Below are 23,129 nucleotides of genomic sequence, written 5' to 3'. Positions count from 1 at the left end.
ATAAAATTTTTGAAAAATATTTATGCACGCAAGCTCAGAATCAACAATGTTCATAAGGTGTCCCTCTAATTAATTTGTCTACTTCTAATTGATAACCTTTAAAAAGGGAGATCCATATTTTGTGTACAAAAAGTGACTTCCCGCATATAACTTTATGTTCAGGGCATATATGAAGTCCAAGAGAATATAACTGCTTTATAATCGATTCCAAATTATGTAGACAATTTTTTAAAGTTATATATTTGAGAAAAATAAACGGACGTTTAGGAGATTTTGTTTCTTGGAAAGTTAGCCTGACATCATTTAGGAGGTTTCTACGAACATTATAGGTATAATTGCTTAACACATAGTATTGTGCCACGTAGTGTTTAAAATTTTCTGCTAGGATATAATCGTCCGCAGGCATCTGAAGAAAAAATTGTCAATAGATAATAGCGCATAAATTTTATGTTTATATTTATCCCTGATTTTAAGCTAAAACAAAGCCATAAAAAGAAATAAAGATAATTTTAAGACTAAGTGTAATGTACTTCATTTATATATATGCTGGTTTGGTAGACCGCAAATTGTTATAGTGTAACAGTAGTGTAAAATAAGTTTACAGTATTTGTAAATGCATGATAGAGAGGCTTAAGAAAAGTAAGATTAAAGTAACAAAACCAAAAAAAAATGTTTTGTGATTTATTTTGTAAAAAGTAGTGGGATGTCTGTCTTGCCCAAAGTTGAAGGAAATGGGGTTATAAATAGTTAGAGACAGACAACTATATTGAGGGTGAGAGAAAAAGGGTTAGTAGTCATTTTTGCTTGGAGCTGTTAACAAAAAAAAATATCTAAACTTAATGAAAAGTGTGTATATCTTGAGAAGGTTACAATATATATATTTTATGATTTAAAGTGAAGCTTATAAATTTTTCAGTTATTGTTAATAAAAATGGTTAAACAAAACGAAACCCCAAGAAAATCTGGTGCTGGAAATGGAGGTAGATAAAAAAACTTTATTTTTTATTAGAAATAACATTATAGAAGCTGTATTTAATAGGCGTTTTATTCTTTGAGTTAACAAAGTGAAAAATTAAACTTAAAAAAAATAAATATTTTAGGAGCGGCTAGGATGAGCCCAATTTCTGCAAGGAGATTAGAGCGCGAGCGTCATGAGCTTCTTACCCAAGCAATCAGACAAATGGGCGAGAACTTAGGCAATCTTTTAGGCCAGATGGGCAGGGAAATGAGAGCCTTAACGACGTCCGTAAACAACGTGGAGGTCCGTGTCGTGGATATGGTTCGTGAGCACAGGGGTGTGCTCAACTCCATAATGAATCGTAACGAAAGGTGCCTTTCCCAGCTACGTAGAGTCCAAGGGATCTCCGAAGGAATTCGGGATCAATTGGACTTTGTGTACTGGGGAATGCACAATTACGTATTCATTAGGCAGTTTGAGGGCACCCCTGAGCGCGCTATGCCTCCAGATGCTCCAGCCCCTAGGATAGAAATGGATTTTAACCGGCTTAGGGATGGGGAGGAGGAGAGGCCCCGTAGGTGCGAACATCAAAGGTCTCCAAGTTCGTCTCCTGATTATGGACCTCCATCGCCTGAGCCTGAGCTTATAGTGGTTGACGATGAAGATGATGAAGAAAACGCCGAAGAAGCGGCTAATTAAATATATTAATATTTTATAGTAGTAATTTTGTAGCAACACTCTGTTTTATAGAAGTTTATTGTATTTATAAGGAAGGGTGTTTAATATAAAAAAGTCTTTGATGTAAGAAAAAATAAAATTTGTTTATTTTTATTTCAAAGTAAAAAAAAATGCCAGAAAATGGAAATGCTGTAAGAGATATTGGTTTTTAAATAGAAAGATATATAATGAAGGTAAGATTTTTTTTTATATAATTTCTAGGAAAGATAACTATTAATAAGATAGAGTTACAAAGATTGTAAAGATAATTTCTAATGCAAAATTTCTGCAAAAATTGATTTTATATTTTTGTTGAAAGATAAATTTCATGTATATAATAATTTATTCTTTTTCAGGCAGGAAGAAACGGATATGCTTATGAGTTTTAGTATTAGAGGTAAGATCGTCTCTTATGTTTTGAATAATAGTTTTTTTAGTGCTACGTGTAACTCTTTGATCTATTTCATCTAGAAAATCTCTTTCAATTTCTTCGTCTGTTAAGTCAGTATCAGGGGGGGGGAGATCCATAGAATTTAAAAATTCCAATAATTGTGGATCCATATCAGATTTTTCAATAAAAGATTCGAAATTAAATGACCCTTCCTTTATTAAGTTGTCTATATCAGCTTGTGTTAAATTAAATTTGGGGTTGGAACAAATTTTCTTTACTACAGATGGTAAATTATCAAAATCGGGGTCTAAAGGATTATAATGTTTTACTTCGTTTTTAGATCTGAAAATAGTCCAAGTATCACCCATTCGACATAATAAAATTTTAGTGTCTGTTAATCTTAAAACAATGTAAGGCGTATTTTCATATAGAGTTTTTAATGGACGAGTATTGCCTTGTAATTTTTGTTTGTCCTTGCAGAGAACTATTTGTCCTACCTCAAAGTTTCTTTTTATTTTGTTTTTATTACGAGCCTCAGTACGTTTCTCAATAACCCTGGTTTCTTGTAATTTAGCCTGGCCCAAAATGTGTGTAAGATTAGAATGTAACTGAAGCAAGTGTTCTCTTTCATTGCGCAAATTAGGGTGCAATTTAGGAAAATTATTATCTAAAAATGTAGAACTTAAATGCCTATTAGGTCCAAAAACCAGTTGATAAGGGGAATAACCGGTGTTTGCGTTAGGTATTGAGTTATGTAAATGGGCTACTAAAGCTGGTATTAGTGTCCAATTGTAATCTTTGCCAGAAGCAAGGCATTTCTTCATAACTTGTTTAAAAATTTTCACGTAGGATTCTGCATTTCCATGTGAGGAGGGGGTATATGCACTAGAGTAAATTACGCGGGTTCCCATTAGGGCAAGGGTTCTAATTGTTTTCTTGGCAATAAATAAGCTGCCGTTGTCAGTATAGACAGCGGCAGGATGAAAAATTTGCCAAATATGGTTAGTAAAAATGTAAATAAATTCCTTTGCTGACTTTTCAAATAATGGGCTTAAAATTACAAAATTTGATATTATACATTTAGTAACAAGAATATGGCTAAACCCCGATGATTGTCCTATAGATTCCATAAGGTCCATGTGTAGGACTTCTCCTACATCTTTTAAGTAAGGGAAGATTCCTAATTGTTCTGTTCTATTAGGATGGTTCACAAGTAAGCATGCTATACAACTATTAGCAAATTTGTAACATAAAGATTTTAATTTTGGGTGATGATAGCTGGTTAAAATAAGAATCATTTTCTTAGGTCCACAATGATTGGACATTAAATGTGCTAATGCTACATATTTGTTTACTAACTCATCGGGAATTAATAACTTTAAACAACTATTGTTAATTTTGACATATAGGGTTCCATTGTGCAGAGAATAAGTGCGATTATTTTCTGTAAAAGATTTTGAATTTGAAATGACACATTTATCAAAAATATCTTGAAATTGAGATTTTTGCAAAGTATTGATAAAATCCGGGGTTAATGATTTTTCTAATGTACGCATTGGGTCATATATATTTTCTGCATTTTTGAAAGCCATATTCAAGGATAGGGCAGATCCTACTGATTTGCTTTCAGGTTTTTCTGTCTCAGTAGATTGATTATTAGTAAAAGTAGATAAAATTTTAATGTGGTTAGGAAATAAATGGGCATAATCGTCCATGTTAAAAATATATTTTGTAGGTAAAATAAAATAACTATTTGTTGATATATTTTCTGATTGTAAAATAAAAGGTTTAGCTTTACTTAATATTTTTTTTGTTTTAGGTTGATACCTATTATGACGAGAAGAAACACAAAGCTGGCTAACTATCTGTGTTGTAGGATTTTCAAAGGTAAGATTTATACGGGGCGGGTAAAAACAACTAGTAAAATCGTTTCCATAGGCAAGGTTTAACAATTTAGCGTTAATATTATTAATAAGAAATGGTTGTATCAAATCAAATAATGTTACAGAATGATTAACTATTATAGAAATCTTAACGTTGGTTGCTGGGGGGTTTTTTTCTTGTTTGAGATATTGTGGATTAGCTTCCACCCATGCGATCCAATCTTTTAAAGATATAATATGATCGGTAGGCATATTTTCATCTAAGAGGGGATCAACATAATATGGTAGTTTAGTTCTTTTAATATCGGGTTTGCTAATATGAAAAATTCTTGTTAGAAAATCACTAGGATTGTGATCTGTTTTAATAAAAACTAAATTTATCCCTGGAAAGTTTACTCCAATCACGGGGCCCCAGTTGGTCACGTGATTGCGAGCAGCGTTTATAATTTCTTTACTAAATGCATAATATAATACTTTGTTGTCGACACAACAAAGGACTTCTTCGTGAGATATAATTTTTTCTACGGCGCGTAAGCTCTCTACAAGTGCATATAATTCAAGATTCATAATGTTTTGATTTTTAAATTCGGGTGGTATGCGTTTAGAATAATATAATACTATTTCAAATGTCCCTGCATGTTTTCCCAAATTATAACTAGAATGTTTGTCTACCAAGGAGGGTCTCATAAATAATTTATTGTCGCTAGAATATAGTAGGAAGAAAAATGGGATTTTAAGTTTCCCATTATTAAATGTAATGAGCGGTTTTTTATTGAATAGAGTAGTGGAATTGATTATGGTAAAAGTCCTTATGAAAACATGTGCTAAAGCGTTCATTATTTGTAAATTTTTGTCAATATAAAATATTCCATTTTTGATATTATTAAGAAAATCTTGCTTTTTTGCTTTATTTCCTCCAAAATCCTTATCTAAAATCATATGATAAGCCACGTGACCTTTTACATATTCATGGGTTTCTTGGCATATTTTTTTAAAATCTATCTTACAGTCATATGCTAAAATCATAGTTTTAATTGTTATTCCCAAAGAGTTATCAGCGTGTGTGCCATAACCTAATGTTTTATCATTTAAATAATTTGTTTCAGGCGGTTGAGGGATGGAGATGAGCGAGAGATACTTTTTTGTACAAGTCCCAGGGAGGAGAGGGGGAATAGGCTTAACAGGTAATTTGTTATTGAATATAATTTGGTGGGTTGGGTCATCTAGATTTATACTTGGCGGTACAGTAATAATAGAAGTTTTGGGGGGTACCAATTGCCCTAAAATACATCCAAATTGGCTAAGTTCTCCAGAAGCACTGTCCGTTAATAAAAGTTTAGGTACTCCTTTTAGGATAATTTTACAGTATAATGGTCCTTCCATTAGTGCCTGTTGTAAGGCTTTAAATTTTTCTCGTTGTAAATCTGTAGGTTTATACGATTCTAAAGAACTAGAGGTAAGAGGTGTAAGATAATGAACGTTTTTTAATACAGAAAAATTTAATGTATCTCGTAAAAAATTTAAACTTCCACAAAATCCACGCATCCCTGTCTGGCATTTAGGGAAAGGCAAATTCGCTATTGCTTCTACCCTCTTTGGGTCCGCCTGACAAAAACTATTTCCTATAAGCCATCCTAAGAAATTGATTTGTGCCCGTCCTAGGTTAGCCTTAGCCATATCTAATTTAGCATTATGCCATGCAAGTCTAGATAATACTATTTTTACTAATTTAAAATGATTTTGTAATGTTTCTTCATAAGTCTCTGCTGCTAACGTATAAATTAAAATATCATCGTAATAAATAAGTACATTGTCTAGTTTATTGCATTCTAATATAGGGAAACCTTTTTCGTCATATAAAAGTTGGCCATTTTCATATTTGGGGACCATATTTATTATCTTATCTATGAATCTGCTAAGGGCGGTTGGGCTGCTGGCCATCCCCGTGCATAGGGTGTTAAAATAGTAGGTCCCAAACATATTGCTAAATTGTGTTAACTTTTTTGAGTCTTCTGTTAATTCTATAGATTGAAAAGCAGATTTAAGATCTAAACTACTAAATATTACAGCATCTCTCATTGTATTTAAAAGCATTCTAAAATTAGATATAGCAATTGGCTCGATTTGAATGAGTTCGTTAAGACTTCGAAAATCAACAACTAGGCGGGCAGATTGATTTCTTTTATCTTTACGTGATACTAAAAAACATGGGGAAGAAAATGCTGGTAAATCACCCCCTTTAGCACTGGCCTTATCTATAACTCTTGTTTTTACTAAAAATTCTAAAACATCTCTCAAAAGTTCAGCATTAGCGCTATTCTCATAATAAATTTTTCGCATTTTAGGCAATTCTACATTTTCTTTGAGACGTATTTGATAATAGCCACAAGTGGCTGAGATATCCCCTCTATCCAGGGAATGTAGGGATACTACTTTAGGATAACTATCAATAAAAATGTCTTTAACATAAGGCCATATATGTTGTTTATAATCTTTTTCTAAAACCATGTCTGTAGCATTTGCTAGCATCGTATTTGGTATATCTAGACCTTTAGGTAGTAAATCATCAGGTGTGATAATACAGTCACTATTAAAACTTAATTGTATTGTTTGGGCAGGGTCATAATATTTAGGCAATTCATGTTTAGGAATAATATTTTCTTTAATGTCTATCCTTTCCTCTGTAAGACTTTTTCCTGGTGTAGTGACGTCATTATTTTCGCATGTAGGGTTAGAAAGAAAAGGAGAATGTTTAGGAAATGTAACATTCATATTATTAATGTGAAAATTATTTATTTCAGGCTGTGCTGAATGGAAATCGTGTATGCAGATATTTTGGATAGAAAATTCAGTTTCAGCAGGTAAATGACATTCGTAGAATATATTAATGTTTTCTTGTTGAAAAGTATTAATAATTGAACTTAATTCGCTCGTATCATCAGGGATGGGTATAGTAGAGTAATTTTTGACTGTAACTAAAGTTCCTTTTATGGTTCCTCTGAATGGTTGTGCGCCAACGTTTTGGGCATAACCAGGGAGGATATAATTGTCTTTATATATTTGTAATTCAGCAATACTAGGAATTATTCGTATATAGCCTATTTCTTTGTAAGGAATTTTATCTTGTGTTATAAAGAGGTGCGCTCCTGAAACATAGAACGTAAGGGCGTGCACATGAAAATGGACAAGTTTTATTTCCTTAGGGTTTAAAAATACAACATCAGAAATACAAGTGTTGCGTTCAGTATCATTTAAATAATAAGTTTCCAAATAAATTCTGGGTTCAGTATCAACAAAAAGTTTAGGGGGGTCTGTATAAAGTGATACTGCTACTTTAAAATGTTTTAGTGTGGCCATATTAATTAGAAGGGGGTCGTCCATTCCTTCTGCTACATAGAAATTTATTTTGCATTTTTCATTTAAAATAGGGATGAAAAAATATAAATCGATTGTTCCTAATATTTTGAGAGAATGTCCTGTTATAGAAATTAGGTTATAGTTGGACGTTTGTATTCCTTTTAAAATATCTTTTTTATTATAAGTAGGATTTAAAGAAATAAGGTATTCGCAGTTAATTATTGGCAGACCCGCTCCGCTATCAAAGAAAGCAAATGCATCACCTAGAATATCTTTATTTAAGCCAATTTTACAGGGGAGGTATAATTTTTTCCCAATTTCCATATTAATAGTAGACACTGTTAGTTTTGATATATGTACAGTGGGATATTCAGGTATAGGACTTAAAGTAGATGCATTTGTTGTTTTTAAAAAGACAGATGAAATTTTAAGTTGTTGGGCGGAAGCGGTGCCAAAATCCTATTTATGAAAACTAGCCTGCTGTTTTCTCATTTGCTCTTTGATTTCTTCAGTAGGAGGAGGCCACATTTTATTTGCTTTAAGGAAAAGGGCGCGGGGTCTCATGGGGCAAAAACTATCAGGATGATAAAGTTCTAATTTTAAAGAGCTTTTACAGCGTGGACAATGATCGGGAACTGCCTTAACTAACGCAAAGTTACCGGAATCTGTACGCATCTCGTAACAGAAACCGGTAGATTTATGTCCAGTTTTACCGCATAAACCACAAGAAGGCCTAGGGCTTTGATTATTATTAAAATACGGTCTTGAGTTTGAAGATGGCTCACTATTATTATAGTATTTTCTATTGGATGCATAAGATTGACCCTGCCTATTAGATTGGTTAATGGGAATAAGATTTGGATTTTGATATTTAGGCTTATTTGCAAAAGAAGATTTAGAAGTATGCCCATTGGCATGGTATTTATGAGGGGAGGAATTATAATTACTTTGATTCCTATTATATTGAGAAGAATAATTTTGTCTGTTATTATTTCTATTTTGATATGAAATCTCATTTATTCGAAAATTACGAAAAGCTGATCCCTCTAATATTGCATTTCCGGAACGAATAAAGTTTTTTGTAGGACGGATCGATTTTATGTGCGTGAGAGGTTTCGTGACTTGTAAGGAAGTACGATTATTATTATATTTCGAGTATTTCTTATAATTCACATCTATAGCAGTAGCAAGTTTACGTAATGCCCTAGTAAATTCATCAAAAGTAGGAGCTCGACCATATAAAGACACAAGAATTTGTCGAGTTTTTTCTCCATCTCCTTTATTTTCTGTAGGAAGATTTTTAAGCAGACATTCAATGGCAGAGTAGTTATATATAGCATTTTTAATTTGTTCAGGTTGATTACTGCAAGCACGCTGTGCTAGATTAATAATTTCGCTAACAACCAAGTCATATGTAGCGTTATGGGGGGGTTTATAGGTATTTAATAAACTGTTAGCCTCATCAGGTTTCATTCTTTTATCATATTTAGTTAGTAATGAAGAAATGATTTCATTAATTGATAAGTTTCCATCTATAAAATTACAGACAATTTCATAAGGTTGACCCGTAAAACAACGAAGGAATACTGTTTTGAACTGTTCTTCATTTAACTGACATTGTAATTGGGCTGATTTAATATTTCTTAAAAATTCAGAAATGGACGGTGTTTCTTTACCCGCAAATTTTTGACGGACAGGAAAAGTATTGTTTACTAGGGTAAGCTTTTGATCAGTAAGTACAGGGCTTAATCCATATTCAGTAGGAAAGGGGGGGAGGAGGAAAGTTTTATGCTGTGTGTCAAAAATTTCAGCATGTTGCTGTACTACACTATTTTGTACAGCTTCATTAATAGATGCTTGTAACGATTCTTTATTAACTATAGAAGCTTTATTCGATTCCTCTAATTCATCAAGAAAAATGTTGTAATCATCAATGGTATCATTATAAAAATTTTTAGGCAACGGCGTATTATTTTTTCGAGCAATTTCTACAATATATGCAGTATGATTTAGGAGAATGCGTCCTAGAGGGGTTTTTATAAGTTTACAAGAACTTTTATCTTGCTTTAGCTTAGCTAAAAAGGTGTCGTATTCATTATCAAGTTGAGGGTTTAACCCTGGCACGGAATCATCCTTGTAAGGATGTTCTATTATATCTTCATTATTTATACTTTCTTGCAAATCCGATGTGGATTTATGAAAAGATTTATGCCTTAGACGTTCATTATTTAAGTCTTGTGAAAGAGCCTCTGCAAAAGATTTATCCCTTTCTTGCGATTTACTGCGCCTAAACATTTTATGAAACGGTACGAGAAATATATATTAAGGAATCAATAGGTTATAAAATATTTAGGCTAAGATAAAATTATATCCGGTAATCACGAAACCTGGATTTATATGAATAATCTGTACAATAGATGAAAGGGGAAGTTGTTAAAGCACTTATATGAAATATATATAAGAGAGTGTACTGTGATTAATCCTAAAATCGGTGACTGTTGGAATATCTCTTTTTATTTTATTTAAAAATATTAAGAGAAAGTTGAAATGCACAAGTTAAATGTTGTACTTAAAACCGGAAGTAAAAATTGTGCACCTTTACATGTATGATACACAAAGGCTATGAGCGTAGTAAAAGTACAAAGTATGCAGAAAAATAAGGATAAGTATTTTAGTCAGAAAAAAAATACCTATAAATTAGTTATAAAAACTTAGCAATATTATAAAAATATTTTGTTTTTTTTTGTATATGTTCAAAAAAATCGATCGTTTATTTTATTCAGCTGAATTTAAGTATGTTCAGGATACTTAAGAAATATAAGAATATATTCGGAAGTTATCTGTTTAAAATATAATGCAATGCCTCAAATTGTCGATTTTCAGGTCAATAGGAACCGTAGTATATATTAGTGCAAATTCGTATGCAAAAAATAAAATATGTATAGATTTTCAGGTAAGTCAAACCTTAGATATGCGCAGAATATTATAAGAAAAAATTAGATTTTTAGGCCAACCCTAAAGCCTTACAATAGGGATAAGAAGCAGTCCCAAAAAAAGTATATTGTTGTAGTAATAAGAATAGTTTGGCTAGCACTTTATCAATGAATTTAATAGAAAAGTATGCAACAATAAAAATAAGGGTTATCAGGTAAATCGGAACCTAGACTTGTTAGGCTAAATCTTTAACCAAAATTGTTAGGATAAATCGTAACCAAGAAATATGAGGCTAAAAAAAATATGTCGACGTATATATATTATTGTATTTTAGACAATAAGTAAAATTTGCAGCGCTGCGAGAAATAGTGCTTCCAAAAAATGAAAACGGAAGTAGAGGAAAAATATAAATTTTGCCTGTAGCTGTTTAGAATGAGTATAAAATTCTTGTCAAAAAGTTTCTATTGACAAATTCCTGATGATGTATGCTGGGTAATCAGACAGTGTTGTACCTAAAATAAATTGTTAATAAAATAATAGGAAGCAATAGTAAAAGCATGCAAAAATTTAAGCAGTACTACTCTACAAGATTTTAGGTTCAGTTAATTTATAAACTGGCCAGGAGAATAAATAAAAGTTTCTTTTAGTAGAAAAATGGAGTTGGTTGCAAGTCAAATCAACATTTAAGATCCCGATCCCGGAAAGGTTGGACCACGTGTTAAGGTGAAATCACTTTCCCTTTGATAAAATCTTTTATTTGTCTTTAGATCAGATCGAAATCTTTTTGAGCGGCGTCAAGAGATGGATATTATATTTTCCTTTATTTAGATGTTAATAGCGGAGAGATAGACGGGTAGCAAAATTGGTTCAGTGGTTATACTCAAAAGAAAATTAACCTTAAATCTTAACTCTTGTTTTTCAGGATAATCAGAGAAGTAATGCTTCTGATACTATATCTCTTTTCCTTTCAGTAGAATACAGTAGGCAAGCACGAGTTCGGTCCTTAAAAAAACAAAAGGGATGCACTACTGCCACTAATGCGATTATTGGGTTAATTATATCTGATGTTATTTTGTTGTTTAGGTACAAGAGCACGGGGACGAGTACCGGGTTTGAGTCGAGTCCTTAAATGCGAAGCGCGAGAATCAACAAACAACCTTTTCTTATTCTGAATGGCAATGTTAGGACGGATCGAATGAAAAACAATTATTTTTCCTGAGGAGAGAGGTTTTCTCTTATATATCGGATATAATAAAAAAAGGCAAGTTATTCAAAATTGTTTTCTTTTGATTTATTTTTACTTATCAGTTATGCAAGTGAAAATGCTGATATGAAAAATAAAATCGACACTTAATATTACAAGACAATAATAATTTTTTTTTCTTTAAATACAGAATTTAAAAATAATTATAAGTGCAATCAAAATAGATATTACAATAGGAAGACAATATAACATGTATTGTAATGTTACCTTATAACTAAAGTTTGATCCTTAAAAACTAAACTAAATATCGACTATGTTTTTATACTTTCCTCGAGGGAAAAAGGCAGAAGTATTTCTAATCCTTCTACTACTAGAACTAAGATGTTTTTGAATATGAAAAACTATGTGAAAATACTTAGGCTAATTTTTAACAAGTTCTTTTATTTTTAGGCTAAGAAAATATTGCTGTTAAAGTGAAAAAAAAGAAAAGAAGTGGAGAAAAGAGATGAATAAAAAAACTGTAAAGTTAGAATAAATTTTTCTCAAACTATCAAAAAGTTAAAGTCCAAAATAACAACAAGAGAATTAAGGGAAAAATCAAAGTTAAAGAAAACGCCAGCACAGAAATAGAAAAGCACCTTTTATCTACCAAAGAAAAACTTTTACCGAACCTAAAAATTTCTAACCTGTGAAGATTTGTTGACCAAGGGACCAAGCTGGAATGACTGGTATCATATCCAGTTGGTTTTCCCTTTTTATACCTGAAGAGATGCATAATCGTTTTCTGTGCTTTTGTATAAAGGGTTGTTTTTCCATAAGGGGTTGAAACGTTTGTATACCTATATATATATATATCTATGCATAGCGATGACTCATCCAAAAATACGTATACCCTATTTTGCATTCTTTTTTCTTATGGAGTTATTTTAGACTTACTAACATTATAAAAATAAAAATAACTATCAATGTAATACTTAAACATGTTTCTTAAAATTATAATATTTTTCTTTTTTCTGTGATATCTTCTTTGTTTTATCCTTCTTATTTCTTCTATTGTGTGTGTATATCCAATTGTTCATTATGTAGCTGTTTTCTACTTGAAATATTTGTTCTGTTATGTATTTTTTATAGCACTCCATTGTTACTCTAGTATTCGCCTTTTTTTCTTCCTATCATAAATATAGTCTGTCACTATATAGGCTGGTTCTCCCCTTTTTATTTTATGCATGGTTACTCTACAATTCTGTTCTGTCAGTTCGACTATTTATGCCTTATGAAATCGGCATAACACAACTTAATGAAACAACAAATCTATATAAATTCACTGAAGTCAACAAAGTTTTTATAAAACTTTGGGAACTAGTGTAATAAACAGCCCATTGTCCCCTCCCTCTCTGATAAATGTACTAATGATTCATACACACACAAAAAACGAGGACAATAATGTCCAGTAGGACGATAAACATAATTACCCCTTTATTAAAATAAATTATAGGTTGAGTGTTTGAAAAACTGTTAGTTTTAAAACAATCAACCAAATATCATTAAAAGTATCGAACGTTTTGAGTCAACGAATAAGATAACATGGCTATGAAACTTGAGGTACTAGTATAATTTACAGTCCAATGTCCCCTTCCTCCCCAGCTATACCAATCTTTATCAGAATTTACTGAAAACTATCGGCAAACATATGATATATTAGGATAAGAATCTTCATGCACAAATTAATCTTAATCAAACTCATTGAGATATATAATCTAAGAATAAAATTAAGGACTATTAGAAAGGTTGTAGTTCGAGCTAAATAGATTTTTTATATAAAAATGAATGGTAAATTGCTATGCAGTAACTTTTCGGGCAATTTACAGAGACAGCCTAAAGTGGCACCAACAAATGACGTCATACGATAAAATAACCAATGAGAGGCCATAAATTTTATCATTGGTCAATTACAGTGTATACTGGCCTCTCACTGGTCAACTTTATTGTATGACGTCATTTTTTGTGCCACTTAAAAATAAAATAATGAACAAATTTGTATTTTAGTGAGGTTGTAGGGGACAGTGGAAAGTGTCATGTGTGACGTCATAAAAATACCTCTAACAAGGAAGGATGAGAGGAGAAGTGGGAAAGGAAAGCCCTGAAAAGAAAATGACAATGGACGTATTTGTATGACGTCATATATTACACTTTCCGCTGTCCCGGATGTAGTTACAAGCTAACTAGATTTTTAATTAAAAAGAACAGTTGATTGTTATGCAGTAATATTAAGAGCATTACTATTAATTTAGATTATTCAAATTATAAAAAAAGGTTGCCTAAATGATTTTAAATAATATGTTTTATATTGCCTTTTTCCTTAAATAAATCAATTTTCTTTGGTATATGATCAAATAAAGATTAAATTGACCATATTTTGATAGGTATAATTAGTAGGAAGGCCACTCTAATATTTCTTTTATACTTATTTTCCAGACAGAGTGGAGATAATGGGCTGTTTTCTTATTCATTTTTTGTGTACTTTAGTGAATTTTGATTGGTTGATTCATTAAGTTGAGTGTTCAAACTTTTCAACCACTAATTTTAATCTACAGAAGGGGTAATTTTGTGTATCCTAATTGGGAATTTACAATTGTATATCAATTTATCGGTCATTGTCTTATCCCTTTAAATCCCTACTAATTTCCACTCTTTATGAAATATCCTTTAAAAGATATTGCACTAAATACCACAGTATTATTTTGAAACTCTCTGAAAAATAATACCAATGTACTTTTTATTACTCCTTCCACTTCTATAGTTTTTCTAATTATTTGGTAAATTCAAATAAGATATTTTTCTGAATTCTTCTACAAAATACTCTTTAGGAAACTTCAAAAGCATGAAATGTAAATATTAGTAACAAATCATTCAATAAAGTCGTTTAAAGATCTTATACATCCAACTAGAAAAGATAAAGAGGAACTTTTGAACTAACGAGTTGTGGAAAAAGCAAAAACCTATGATTCTTCAAATGGAACACTGCCTCCCACCCCTCCATAATTTTTAAAAGCGAAGCTTTTCTATAATTAGGGTCGGTCGGTCCGTACGTCCGTCCGTCTGAGATAGATAGCTTTTTCCGTTAATTTAGGCATTTTAGAATTGTCCTATCGATTTCAAACTTTGCATGGTGATTCCTGCAGTAGTTAGGTACTTTTGGTATATTGATTCCTGGGACAACAAAGTACAATATTATAAGCAAAACAACTCTATAATCAAGTCCTAAAAATGTAAGTATGTCCATAAACATTATCCTGTATCAAGCAGTTTTTCAACAAATTTACTTACAATTTTGCTTCGACTCTTATACTTTTATATTTTTATTATTCAGTTCTGACACTATACAAGTGTTAATGTCCGTTTGTCCTACCGTTTCAGTGCTTCGCTTTTATGGATGTCGTCATCCTTGTTTAAAATGTGTTAATAGCCCTTTTAAGGTGCTATTTTTCCATGGGGCTCTATTGACCCTTTCTTACCCTATCCTTATATAAAAAGTTCTGTTGTGGTCCACTTTCAGTTAAAGTGAAATTGCGCAAAAAAGCATAAATCAATTGTTTAATCTATGACATCTATAATCTATGATCAGCGCATAAATTATAATTAAATAAAAACTAAAGTGTCCATACGATTTAGTTAGAAAATATTATGCTCAAAATATTATTTTTAAATTAACACTTAAATAAGGATAATTTTGTTAATGAAATGATATTCTATGAATTATGGTATAATGCAATCAGCAAAAATTTAAAAAAACGTCTACAATCATGTGATTTTTTAATCAAATGTACAAGTCAATTCAACCCCTTGAGGTATGACCAGTAATTACATTATAACTTGAAAGTTAGAGCCTAATCGGCTAGGCAGTTGCCCAGATATTAAGCTTCGTCCAGAGCGACGTACAGAAATTGTTCTAATTGTGTATTATTGGTTTTAAAAGCTGAAATCCTGCTCAAGATCTAAATAAAGCTTCCCTGAATTTGGGAACTCAAATAATAACCCCTTTCTGCCTAAAAAAAATTGGTTGCAAAGTTAGTCCACCGCTATTTTTATATCCGGCCAATTAAGATTCATGAAAGTATCTAATTGTAACAATAAAAAGAATGAGTAAACGTGTGAATAAGGTCTTTAAAAAAGAGTATTTTTAAAAATTGTGATAATAATTGTTATTTTTTTTCTTTCGCATTAAAGAAACTCCAGCAGTGTTCCGTTTTGCCAATTACACGATCTTTTGCAAGGAATGTTGACTTGCAGTATGACCTGAGAGAGAGAGAGAGAGAAAGAGAGAGAGGGTGGGGAGAGTAGATTGTAAATGATTCTTCCCCCTAAAATTTTATATCTAAATAGTATTAATTAAAATAATTTTTTTCCTGAATGGGTCGATTTTTGTGATTTGGTTTGTTTGTTCTATTATATATATTTCAAAATACTTGTTGGAATAGCCTAGAACTAAATAATAACTAATAATAGTTGTTTCTTTTTACCACCTTTCTACAAGCAAAGCTACTCTGTAGTTTTCATTCTTTGTTTGATTTTTTTGTGACAACTAAAGCAAGGACGACCATTAGTAACGAAGCTGTTTGAACAAAATAACCATATAAAAATCTTTAATAGGGAGATAGAGGGATAGGCCAATGGATAATATTATTTTTCTTTCTTATCTATTTATGCATAATATTTGCCTAAGGGTGGCTCTTAAACACATAGGTAAAATTGGTATTTTAAGGTATTGTTATCCTTTACAGACATTTACTTTCGCATGGCCTTATCAATCACGGAAACCCCCTCTTTCTCCTTTGTTGGAAATAAATTTATAATAAAGGGGTTGGGGGAGGGGGTAGTTTTTAATTTGTATATGACTTCTGGTCATGTTAGATGTTATATCGTGTGCTGGATAGACAGTAGAGGCAAAGCAACGTTTATTATTTATTGTCTGACTTGTTATTGCTGCGCTACTTATGGTCATAAATTTCCTTGTTTCCCCCATGTGATTTATTCTGATGAATCAGCTGGTTTTACAAATTTTCAGAGAGGCAGAAAAAGGCTATGTAAATAATAGTTAAATAAATCTAAAAGCCTCTCTTTTCCAAATATTCACCACCTATGACATGCAGAATATACATTATTTTTTGGGGGGGGAGGGGTCGTATCCATGAAATCCTGAGACATTTGAAGCTACAAATTACATTACAAAGGCAAATCCCAAATATGACAAGAAGGTTTATTTCATTTTTTAACACAGAGTTACTTAAAATTGCATTTTTTATAAGGCTTAGCTCGGCTGCGTCCCTTGCTTATAAAGGTACACTTTTCTAAATTGAGATGCCATAGCTTTTGGGTTCCTCTTATTAGAAAAGCAAAAAAATGATTATTTTATATATTCCTTCGATTATTTAACTCTATTCCAGGCGGGAAGGGGGGGAGGGATCGTTGGCTCCTGAAAATCCATATTCCGAGGGGCATTGACCTTATTCCCTCCTTTTCCCCCTATTGGTATCTTAGAAACCATACGAGTTTTTAAATTAAACTTAAAAGCAAAATTACTCGAAATCAGGAAGATTGAAAATTTATTGTGATTTTGGATGGCTCCTGTGGTCACCATGATGTAATTTTGTTACTGCACCTTTATCACAACTGAAATGGGATCAAAAACATTAATGGGGGAACTTTATACCCCCCCCCCCCTTTACCGGAATAGGATTAAATTTCTATGTATTTTCATAGATCTGCTATTCGCACGACTGTCAAAATAAACGAACAAAAATAACAAAACCTTAAATCAAAAAAGCTTCGCTTTAAAACTGATTGTTTAACCAAAAGTATAAGCATCAAGGAAATTGTTAAGGGTAATAAATAAGCTACTTAAAGGCAGGGACATAGCAGTTGAAAAAAAGTTAAGATTTATCTAAATAAGTTTTGATGTCATGATTTCATTATAATATTCTAGCAAAAACCACGTAAAATTGATGTCAAATTGACGACACAATTATATAAAGTAGTTAGGATTTTTCTGAAGCTTAAGATCTCAATAACTAGTGAACTCACTGGGTACTCTATTTTAGGTAAGCTTAACATAGGTCCTGTGATGGTTTTCGACTATTTAATTTTGATATTTTAATCTTGGGATGGTTTTAAGCTATGTTTATAGCCTCTTTCTGCCCCTTTGAATACAGAACCCATAGATGCTAGGGGTGCAGCCACTTGTTTAATATAAACATTGAAATTCTATGTCGACAGAAGGGATACAATTTTAATACCTATACAAACTTTAATTACAGTTTAATTATTAATTTTTCGGATCTACTGCAGTTCACGGTAAAATATTGCTGGTAACGAATATTGCTAAAAATCTATGAATTTAAAAGGCTGCTAGCTGCCAAACGGCTGAACGTACAGATCATGCCCGCACACTGTTTTAAGCAGCATAAGAAGGTCTACAAATAATCTGGAATAGCAATAAATCAATAATGCATAATTATCTCGCAGTGCAGAGAAATGCGCGAAAAAGGCCTAATTTACGCGTTTTTTCTTCAGTGAAGCTTTCCCTGTGCATAATTGGATCTTGGCTATTCCAGATTATTTGTAGGCCTTCTTATACCGCTTAAAATGGTGTGCGGGTATGATCTGTACGTTCAGCCGTTTGACAGCTAGCAGCCTTTAAAATTCATAGATTTTCAGCAATATTCGTTACCAGCAATATTTTACCGTGAACTGCAGTAGATCCAATTTTTCTTAATGTGCAATATCCCCGACCCCATCCATTCTAAAATTTCATACAATTATGGTTTTGCGCAATTTTTCCGCGCATTTTCATACTGGCATAGTATTTCATATTCACAAAAAAAAGACACAATAGCAAATACATAGAAGGATGTGGTTAATGATTGTGAAGCAAATTGGAAGAGTTCAAAATAGTTTGAAATTTTGTAATATGTCCGTTTAATGATAGCTATGTTTAGTGCCCTAGGAAAATGTGGATAGATGCTTACCTATTCTAATGACGTCATAGTAGAGGGAAATAGAAGGGGATGGGAGAATGAGTTCCCCTAGAAAAGAGATGGGGTATTGGGTATTTTCTGACGTCAATAGAATAGGTTGACCAAAACCTGTGTCAACTATCCTCATTTTGTTAGTGCACTATAGACAGCTACCGTTGAATATAACACAGAGAAGGACAAACGGACATAATTTAACTATAGAGATGCGATGCTATATTTTAAAAATCCGCCAAGCCTTTTTCCTGATTAACGCGGGAGCTTTCAATTATACAAAAACAAATCAACAATATCTTTACGAAGAATAATTACCTTCTCTGTGTATACATACGTTTTAACAAGACATTACAACTTAGAAATATAGAGATTCAATTTAAAATACTGGATACAATTTAGCATTTTCTAAAGTAGATTAAAGAAAAAGTAAACAGAAAAAAAAAAAAATTTTATTCATAAAACTTATTTAACAGTATGGCTCCGAACCCCATACATTTTACCTTGATCAGATTCATGAAGAAAAATCATGTATTGGACAATAAAACTGGAGTTATTCTTATAATTTTTCATTTTACAATCTGCGGAAAACGTGATAAAAAAGTATTTTTGATACCATACTCTAATTCTACTAGAACCTCTACTCTCTAATTGATTAAATAGCATCGCGAAAATTTGCCAATTGAGTGGCTAACATGTTTAAATTAAATAGGGACAAGTTTTATTAAAACATGGACAATTATATCCTTGAGGAGCGCAAGCGCAGCACTAAAAATTCACAATATTTTGAATAAGAATGAAGAGAAAGTGAAAGTAAGAAATAGAAAATACTAGGAGACAGAAAAAGAGATAATGCAAAACGTAAAAACGACTTAACAGAAGTCGAGGATCAGTCTGGCTACCAATGCTAACATCTAAACTAAAATCAAACTTGTATCTGTTATAACCTCTGAGAATGACTATTAATTCTCAATAAGTAGTATATGTTTGTACGTCCCATGTATCATTTATGTACATCATCCTTGCTTATTGGCACATTTAAAGAAAATTAAATATGGTTGTTTATTTCATATCATTCTAATATTACTACGCTACTCATGGATATAACTGTCTTTATTTTTAATAATACCTGTCCTTATGAACGTGTAAGTGTATAAAGTTGAGTTTTAACAAATGTTTGACCAATCTCGGACTACGCCTTACTTCAATTGGTGTTCAGATATTTCAACAAAATTTTAATTTTGTTAAAATAGCTACTTATATTGTCTACTTATTTAAACATTAGTTAACCGTCTTTTGTTAAGTATAAGGCAAATAGTAAATAATAAACATAATAAATTTTCAAATATTTACACAAAAGTGATTTTACAGTAGCTACACTACTAAAAAGCACAAAATAAAGTGATTATTTTTTAGCTTTTTTACAGGAAAACTACAATTGAACAAATTGATGTTTCATCATTTACTCAGAGTATATGATATCCTCAAATCATATATACCACTAAATATTGTTGAATGCTTTTATTTACTCTTTTTTGCGAATAAGAAACTTTTTTCGTGATATGCCATTGTTGGGAAGCAGTGGCGTGCAGAGGGTTGTGCTAAGGGGGTGTGCTAATTGTGCGAAATATTTTCTTACATTTTGTCAGGGGAGTGGATACACCCTTCTTTATAAGCCTTTGTTGGGAGGTGATAGCACTCAGAACAAACCACTGAGATGAACTGAATTTAGTTTCCGAAAGTGTGCGTAGCTTCCGCGTATTATCTCAATATTTGCTACTAGCTAAAAGAGCTTCAAACTTCAAAAAAAATCAAAATTTGAAAAATAAAAATTTTTTAATGTATAAATCGTTTATATATTAAATCGCTTTTCCATTTGACCGGAGTCGCTGAAAATAGGGTCTAATAATAATTGGGTTATCTGCTGTACACTTTAGGAAACTAGGGCTCGAATAGGAAATTTATTTCAGCTGATCACCACTGATTAATTGATTCTTCATAAAGAATATGTTTGCTAGAAAAAGTACCATAGATAAAGGGATGGGAAAAGGAGTATTGAAAAATATAAAAATTAAAATTTGTCTAGATACTATAAATTAATCTTCCACTCAAAATTTTAAACCTAACCTAGTTTCTGTCTTTGGTAGAAAGATATTTTTGAGGATGAAAGATTGGCAATTACGAAAGGGGGGAGGGGTTAGCACCCTCAAGACTGCAAGACAGCAAGACTGAATCCTTATAGGGTAAGGGTTGATTTATCTTTCGTTGCCCTATCCCTGTATCCCTGAGCAAAAAAATGCCTGCTAAGCTGTTATTACTCACTAAGTAACAAGAAAAGAAAGATGTATGTATAGAGTGAGATTATAGGGATTTATGGATAATAGTTATTTCTCGCATCGTATTATAAACACCTTTCCGCGGATATAAAACGTACAGTTAAAAGATTAAAACCATATTTTTTAGCCCAAAGATGCTGAGGGCACAGTCTAAAAAACTGGTTATGTTTGTACATTTGTATATTCGTAGAAAACTGTATATAATACGATGCTAGACATAGTTTTTTCGTATGGATGAGAATCGGATAATAATCGGTTTCGAATGAATAAGTAAAAACAAATTCTCTAAACTACACATTTGTCTGAACAAAAGAAATATGATTATCTTTTCTACTGTTAGTGATGTCGGCTGTCTAAAAAAGGTTTGAGTGAAAGAACTGTCTATTATTTACCACAAATATTTTGGTCAAATCAGAATTTTTAAGCAGTGGAAATTTACCAAAAGGGGGTGTGAAGCCATTTTATTAAATTTGAAGGGTGGGGTCTTGAAACCTATCTACCACACGCCACTGTTTTTATTGGGTATAAATAGGTTTGTTTCATTCTAAATATTGTACTATGTTGTTTTCTGATAGTAAATAGTCAATTGGTTGGCTTCTACATAACTTATCAGAGTAAAGTTATTCTTTAGGCTGTATGTCTGTTTATAGGTAAGCAGGCTGTTTTTCAATGCTTTAGATTTGATAATAGCAATTTAATTTGCCATGAAACGTAGCAAAAATGTCTTAAGCTTAAGATCTCAATAACTACTAAACCGGTAAGTTCTCAATTTTAGTTAAGCATAACATATAAGTCTTGTTAAAAGTAAAACCATAAAGAGAAACTAATTATGATTAATTTAATGCTAGGTATGTGTTATTGGATCATTTTAATGGACGTGCGAATCGACCCTGGAATTTAAAAGTTTCGCTTTTAGAATTAGTTAGAAAATGATTGCTTAACAAAATTTTACAAATTAACTATTATAGACCTCTAATAGGCAAAAGCTTCTGAAATTGTTTCTAGAAAATGATTTAAATAAATAATTATAATTTAATTTTAACATAATATTTTAAATAAAAATAATTTTAAGTTATCTAAAGAGAAATTCTTTAGTATGATTGTAATATAGAATCTTGCATTTGGCAATTTCGTTAGATTTATAAAATGAATTTTAATAACCCGTCAATAAACAATAAAAATATAGATAGTCACCATCCCCTCCTACCCTACCCCCTCGGGCCCTCTCCTAAAATGGGCTCGAAACCCGCCTTAGAACGAGTTTTTAAGCAGTGTGCGAGATCTTAATGGAGACCCTCACACATTTAGCTGCTGTAGTAAATAGATGATTTGTCTAAATCATTGGAAAAATTAAATGTTTTTTGCCGCTCGTGTCATTCCCAATAATTAGTTTTGACTGCTGGGAAATTACAATTTACAGAAAAAATTCCTAATTTACATTTGCACAGTAGTGGCGTAGCTACTCTCCAACTCGTTTTGTCAGCCTGTTAGTAAAGTTTTAGTGGAGATTGCATTTTTATAGCGGTGATAAAGGTATTTAATTTTAGGGGGGATATTTTTTAGGGATGATTCCCCCCACCAAAAAAAAAAGTTTTTTAAACATCCTCTGGAAGTACAAGAAGCTTATTTGTAAAGGAGAACTGTATCGAAAATTCTTAGCAACGTACGGACATCATATGTTACTTGTATATAAGGATTGCAATTGTTTTTTCCTATGTTGATATAATAACAGCACCTAAGTGTAACAGGAGTAAGCCAGGTTAAAAAGAGATAAGACAATGGCCGATTAATTGATATACATCCCTAATGATGATACACAAAATTAACCCTTCTGTAGATTAAAATTAGTGGTTGAAACGTTCGAACGCTCAACAAAATTAACTTACTAATCAAATTTTACTAAAGTCCCCAAAGTTGTTAAGCTAACGAATAAGAAAACGTTATTTATAAACTTTAGGGATTTGTGTAATTAACAGCCCAATGTCCTCTCTCTCTCTCTCTCTCTCTCTCTCTCTCTCTCTCTCTCTCTCTCTCTCTCTCTCTCTCTCTCTCTCTCTCTCTCTCTCTCTCTCTCTCTCTCTCTCTCTCTCTCTCTCTCTCTCTCTCTCTCTCTCTCTCTCTCTCTCTCTCTCTCTCTCTCTCTCTCTCTCTCTCTCTCTCTCTCTCTCTCTCTCTCTCTCTCTCTCTCTCTCTCTCTCTGGATGTAAGCAGACTTGAAAAATGAAACTTTGTAATAGGATGTCTGATAAACACCCTTTTATTTTTTGCTAGTGTGCCTTTGTGCAGTTGTGAAACACTGTGCGAGGGATAGGACAATGGATGAC

The 23,129-nt window shown here is 32.0% G+C and overlaps 1 protein-coding gene across 1 annotated transcript in view; it reads left to right on the top strand.

Annotated features, from left to right (window-relative positions):
• The window catches only part of LOC145335185 (monocarboxylate transporter 12-like), a 239,039-nt gene that overhangs the window by 144,155 nt on the left and 71,755 nt on the right, over positions 1-23,129 (top strand). The gene's annotated exons all lie outside the window — the stretch shown is intronic.

The sequence above is a fragment of the Acartia tonsa genome, chromosome 13 (assembly GCF_053477335.1).
Source record: "Acartia tonsa isolate MP-2025a chromosome 13, ASM5347733v1, whole genome shotgun sequence".
NCBI lineage: Eukaryota > Metazoa > Arthropoda > Copepoda > Calanoida > Acartiidae > Acartia > Acartia tonsa.
This window is presented reverse-complemented; position numbering and strand designations above follow the sequence as displayed.